At 57.2% G+C, this 6,575-nt stretch overlaps 1 long non-coding RNA gene across 1 annotated transcript; it reads right to left on the reverse strand.

The window, feature by feature from the left end:
• Window positions 1-4,262: 4,262 nt before the first annotated feature.
• On the reverse strand, window positions 4,263-6,345 carry LOC140688141 (uncharacterized). The gene is made up of 2 exons (XR_012062915.1): window positions 6,273-6,345; window positions 4,263-4,776 (listed from the first exon to the last, which is right to left on the reverse strand). It is a non-coding gene; the product is annotated as an uncharacterized lncRNA (long non-coding RNA).
• Between the last annotated feature and the right edge of the window lie 230 nt (window positions 6,346-6,575).

The raw sequence follows: 6,575 nt of genomic DNA on the forward strand, positions 1-6,575 counted from the left end.
CCTGGGCGCTGCCAGAGTCTAAGTGCACCGACTCCTCCTCCTGGGGAGTAACGCCCTACCCCACATCTCACGCAGGAGGAAACTGAGGCGCAAAAGGCCTCTGGGGGCCAGCGCGGAGCTGGGTGAGCGCTGAACGGGGGCCGCCCAGCCTGACGCGGCCGCCGTGACGTTTCCGGGAGGGGCAGGAGTGCCTCCGATGGGTCTTGTAGGACTTTGCCCTCGTGTTGTGAAAATTAACTTGCTGTGTCCTGAGGAACGTCAGTCCCTCTCTGGCCCCGGCACCTCAGCTCTGAAAATCGCAGGGTCACCCGGTGTTTCCCGACTCAGGGTTCCTGGACCCCAGGGAACAATAAGGAAGCCGAGTCCCGTGTATTACTGTCAGCATTTGGAAATTCCCAATGCAAAGAGCTCTGGTTCCTAAAACGAGGCCTCGGAGGGTGCTCAAAACACTCACAGCCTTGCTTTGACTCCAGCCCTGTGAGCTCAGTGCGGTCGCTCCGCGTTTATGGTCATCAGAAACTTTCCCAGGAAGGCTATATCTCTGAGTTTTGTTATGGACGACAAGAGTTAACCCTTTCCTGAGTACCATGGGAATATCTCCCAACTATGCCATAGGAGAGATTACAGCCTCTTCAGCCAGCAGAGGACGGGACGGAGGTCTGAGGGGCTCCAAGGCTCGGAATGACCAGGATGGGCAGCAGTGACGATGAATCTCTGCCTGTCTGACTCCTGAGAGCTGCCCAAGCTGCCAGACCAGGCTTTCCCCATGTGTTCCAGGTCGGAAGAATTACTGGGTCCTGGTGTAAACTACGGGTGGTTGGTCCCACCCCTCTTCTAATGAGTCTAACTGTGAAACTTGGGGCCTGAGAATCTGCATTTTCAAACAAACACCCGTGCCCGCACTCCATCACAGAACTAGGTTAATTATCTAGTTCCATGCTCTTTCTGTGGCTTGATAGGAGCATCTTTCAGATGCTGGCATTGACGGGGAGTGGGGAGGATGGAAACCTAGCCCAGGCAAGCAGGCCTCCCCTGCCCTAGCCCGCCTGCACAGCGCCCCTGAGGGCCGTGCAGGGCACTGCGACCCCCCAGCCCCCAGCCTCCAGCAGGGAACCCACCCGCTGCCCCTACAGAAAGAATGGGCGGAAATGGCTGCAGGCAGGAACTCACCCCTGCCATTTCACACCGCTCCGCTGGGAAGGGCCTGCAGAGGAGCTGAAAAGGCCAGGGACACGGAGCCGGCCGCGAACAAGGGGCCTGGCAAACAAAACACAGCCCCCCCCAAAGCAATCGCCCGCCGAAATCTGCAAGCTCATCACGGTGCTTGGAAACCTCGGTGGGGACACAACACAGGACGCATCCTGCTCGGCAGAGATAAGAGAATTCCCAGGTTCTCACTGCCCAGCCTCCCTCTGGGGACAAAAGAGCTGGCAGGGAGCTTGGAGGAACGTGAGAAAGATGCTCGAGGCAAACACTTCGGGAAGCTCCGCACCCTGCACCCCTCAACCCTCACCCTTCACCCTTTGCTCATCCCTGGAGTCTCCCCTCAGATGGACCTTCAAACCTACCCTACCTCTGTGCCTCGGTTTCCCCACCTGGAGAATGGGGCTGCAGGCGGGACCTCCCCCAGGCCCTCCTCAAGGCTTCACTGTGACCGTTAGTCCATGGAGGACACAGTATGTCCTCAGCACTGTCCTGTACCACCCGGCCCAGCCCTCAGCCGGTCCCAGGACCCCTGCTGTCCCAGTGAGGAAGCTGATGCAGACGTGGAGGAGAAGTGGGGTGGGGCCAGAGGCCATGCTCACCCCATCTCGGAAGGCCCATTCTCAGGGCCTGATCAGGACCAGCCAACAATGAACGTGCGGCTCCGGTCGATTCAAATTCCGCTCCCATCCGTGGGGCCAGGCCAGTAGGCTTGGTTTAATCCCAGTGCCGAGTATTTGTTTCACACATCAAAAATGATAATAACCACGAGAGTGAAAGCCAGTCCTTACACCACACTTTCCCTGCGATACCCACGGGGGGCCCCCAACAGGAGAGGACACTGACATTCAGAGAGGTCAAGTCACCTGTGTAGAGTCACCCAGCGGTGATCAGGGGAGTACAGTGTCTGCACAGTGCAGGGACCCAGCCCTCCAGAGCCCTCCCTCTGTGAACTCCTTTCCCTCTCAAGGGCAGGGGTCTCACCCTGTCCCTCTCTGTGTCCCCAAGGATGCAGGCATGGTGACCAGTCGATGGAGGGTTCAAAAGCAAAAGTCGAATTGACTCAGATTTTATTTCCCAGACTGCTTTGAGAACGTGGTGTCCAGAATGGGCGGGAGGGGCACGTGGGGGTCGAGGGGCTGCTTGCTGGGTTCTCAGTAGCTCCTGCCTCTCGAGGGACCACACTGCGCACAGGTCTGTTTCCTTCACTCCAGCTGAACGAGTTTGGCAGAGCCAGTGTGTTTTGAGGGAAATCAAAAGTATGAGGTCACAGAGCCCACTGAGGAACCCAGAACCTGTACCAGCTCTTCTGGCAGAAGCAGGGGTGCTGGTGCTGCCAGGTCCCTGATGGGCCACCTGCTCAATGTGCAGTGAGTCCTTTGTTGAGGACAGAACTGCCCCTGAAATAAAAGTCCTGGGGGGCAGGGGCACACCTCCCTCTGCTAAATCGATGCCAAGAGTGACTGCCTCTCAGACCCTCCCTCGGTGCCCTAACTCACTCACCCCACACACCCCAGGGCACTGGAGCTCTGAGCACCACAGGAACCCTGGGGTGGCACACCCTCTCTGTTCTCAAGTCCACAGGGTGCTGGAACCCAGGACAGCCGACTCCAGACCCCAGAGCCTCCCCCACAATTCCAGGGGGAGCTTTTCAAGTCCCCTTCAGAGCTCCCAGAGCTCCTGTCAAGCACATCCTACTGGAAAGCTTTAAAGACACGCCTGGAAGCCAGCACTTCCTCCCTCCTGCTGGCCCGCTGGTGAAGCTCTGCTGACAGAAGCTCAGGAGCTATGGAAGGGGGCTGTGGAAGACACGGTGGGAGTGCTTCCCAGGGTCACCGATGCCCACCTTCTCCCTACTATGTACCGCACCAGCCTCTCCTGCCACTAGACGCAGCCAAGCCACCTAGCCCCGACCCTTGAGATGTAAACAGAGTCTGTTAGGACACTTTTGGGAAACCTTTTATTTTCCTGATAAAAAGGCAGACACCCAGCTGGTGCTGTCCTGGAAGCCTTCTCCCCCTTTCCTCCCTTGAATACAGACATGATGTCTGGAGACACAGCAGCCATCATGAGACCATGACAGGACAGGTCATGGAAATGTGGTAGCTGTGGGAGACAGAATGACACACTGCCCTCCCCACCCGCCAGCAAGAAACGCCCACACCCTAGTCCTAGAACCTGCCAAACGTTAGGTAGCATGGTGAAGGGAAACATAGTTTGCAGGTCGAACTAAGGTTGCTAATCAGGTGACCCTGAAATGGGGAGAGGATGCCAGATTCCCCAGGTGGGCCCACTGCTCACCGGGTCCTTGAAAGCAGGAGATGGGGGTAGAAGAGGCGATCAGAGGGAGATGAAGAAAGAAGATGGAGAGGTGCAGCACTTCCGCTGTGGAGGATTGAGGGAGGGGCCACGAGCCAAGGACGCAGGCATCTCCAGAAGCTGGAAGAGGCCAGGAAGTGAGCCCTCCCCGGAGCTCCGGAAGGAACCAGCCCTGCCCACACCTGGATTTTACCTAGTGAGACCCACGTTGGACTTTTGGCCTCCAGAACCATGAGAGGTTACATGTGTGTTGTTTTAAGCCACCTCCAGAACCATGAGAGGTTACATGTGTGTTGTTTTAAGCCACCAAGTTTGTGGTCATTTGTCACAGCAGCCCCAGGACACTGACACAAGCCATATGAGATGCTGGCTTGTCCCTGTCAAGCAAACGAACAGATGCCAGCAGCTGCCTTTCTCCACATGTCCCCATTGTGTGAGAAGAATGTCCTGTGCTGGTTTAAGTCACTTCAGGATGGACTTCGTGACTTGAGACTGGCATCTGTGTCAGCTGGGGAAGCTCTCATCTCAAAACTCCTTTTGTGAGAGAGAAACGGCGTCACCAGCTAAAAATGTGAATTGAACACCCAGGACAGTAGCCCAAGGTCTACGACGAGATCGGCCCCGGGACCCTTCCTGAGAAAGGAAGGAAAAGCAAGATGGGAATTCCTCGGGCAACCCTCCTGAGGAAGCCTTCCCTCCCTAGACCGCCTGAGGCCCTCAAGGGACTGAAAGGAGAAGCAGACTGTTAATTGAATGTTTACTGAACCTGAAGGTGGACCTGAGAAAACAGCCAACTGCAACAGACAGAAGAGCTGCCTGGTTGGGGCGTCGTGGCCTCTCCACGCAGGGTCCCGGGTAGCAGGTGTGTTCCTCACCGCCCACCTGGGGGGCTGGGCGAAGCTGCTCTCCGACCGCACAGGCCCTCGGGACTGGGCTCCTTGGGCCCGACCTTCATGGCACGCTGTTTACCACTGACACAACCTTGCTGACAAACAGCCCCTTTTCAGAAACACGACTTTACGTGACAGAACTTCTCAGCTGTATTCTCCCAGCCTCTTTTATCACAAGTGGGTTTCCAGGAGTGGGTTGTGGGAAGACGCCTTTGCTTCCTCACAACACACAAGGAGTCCGTGAATTGGGAAGGGACGTTTGTCGGGGACCCCAGACTCAGGAAGGCATCACTGGGTGCAGAGGGGGGCTGGGAAGCCGGGCAGACATTTGAGTCTCGCTGCTCCCAGTGCGGTCTGACGCCAGCTGCAGACGAAAGAGACGGTCCAGTGAACGGTCGGGCCGAGACCCGGAAGATGACTGTGCTCAGCAAACTCCATGACTGAAATACCGTTCTCTCTGGCACTCCCAGCCACCCTCGAGGGAAGTCGGGGGAGCGTTCCCACACTCCAGGCCAGGAACCCAAGGCTGAGCAGGGTTCTGTGACAGAAGGAGGGGGCCGATCTTCCTGCCCACCAGGATCCTCCCGGGGCGCCCGCCGCCGCACCTGGAAGTCACCAGGCCCCTGCTCTTCCCAAGGCCAGCACCCTGCTCCTCCTCCTCCCTCAACAGCCTCTGCAGCCCTTGTGATGCCCACCTCGGGACAAGGGAGCCATGACCTCAGGGAGACCGAGCACCCTGCCCACCCTTATGAGACGTGTGGAGTCAGGTGTGAATGCAGACGGCCCGACAGCACACTCTGGGCTCTGATCTGTGACCTCACAGCCCCGCAGGCTGCCGCAGAGCCTTCTCTGGCCCCACAGAGCACAGCGAGGCCACACAGAGGCTTTCACAGCAGCAGAGAGAGTCCCTCCCAGAGCCAGGCTCGGAGCTCAGAGAACAGACTTGCAGACAATCCCAGACTGACCAGGACCAAGAGAGGTGCAGGGGCCTGAGGAGGAGAAGGATGCCTCCCCAGGGCTGTGACCATGAAGGCCAGGCCAGCCCCCTCCTGGCTCACCTGCACATCACCTGCACCCACCCTGGAGAGACTCCCTGCAGCCTCTGGCCACAGGCTGGGATCCTGGGGCCGGTGGGGAGTGTTGCAGTTTGAACCCCTCTCTGGTGCTGACACCTGTGACTCTGGGCAAACCCCCAGCCTCTCTGTACCTCAACTTCCTTCTCTGAGAAATGACAGTTGTAGAAAAAAAAAAAAGCCTCCTGCTCTAAGGGCAGTCTTGGCCCCAAACACCAACCCCTTATTTTCCCCAACTGGTAGAAACACATTAGTTCGTTTCACTTTTAAAGAGGCCCGGAGTGAGACATTCAGAATGTGAAGAGATAAGCATCTCGCCTGGAGGATTTCTGTAAAGCAAAGTGTCTCTTTCTGCTTCGGATCCAGAGAGCGTCTCGGAATCGTCAGCTCTGACCCGTGCTGCTCGGCCCTCTGCTGGCTGCCCAGCCACATCTGTTCCCCACCCCATTCCTCCCTGTTGACAGGATTCTGGTTTTGTTTGGCTTGGCAATGGACCTGACTAAAAATATGCAGTTTCCCAGACTCCTTTGCAGTGAGAGTGGTCAGGTGACAGGGTCCCAGCCAAGGCGATGGAGGTGAGCTACCCAGAGGGGGCCCTTCCAGAGGGAAGCACAGCACAGCGTCTCCCTGGCCCTTTACCCTTCCTGCAACACACGAGTCTCGGAGGTGCGGCCTTCACCTTGGGACCTGAGACCTCAGGCCCGGAGCCCAAAAGTTGGGAAGAGCCGGGGTCCCTGCCTCCCCACCTGGGACGGCCTTCTGTTATCCGCAGCTGACCCACGCGCACCTGAGTACGAGCAGCTCTCACTCCCACCCCATCTTTCAGGAATGAACACAGGAGGGGTTAGACAGGCCATCTCCATAGAAACAACTCCCACCCAGGCCTGAGGCCCCGCCTCCCTCTTGCCTATCTGAGATGATTGACGTCAATGCCACCCAATCACAATGTTCTCTGTCTTCTGGCAACTGAAAGGCAGGTGCTTCTGTTCACTAACATACATATTTTATTTATATGATTAGGTATTTATTTCCATAGTGAAACCAGCCTCAGGTTCCCAAGGCATCACATGACACCTGCCTAGGGCTTCCC

This window comes from Vicugna pacos, chromosome 21 (assembly GCF_048564905.1).
Source record: "Vicugna pacos chromosome 21, VicPac4, whole genome shotgun sequence".
NCBI classification, from domain to species: Eukaryota; Metazoa; Chordata; class Mammalia; order Artiodactyla; family Camelidae; genus Vicugna; species Vicugna pacos.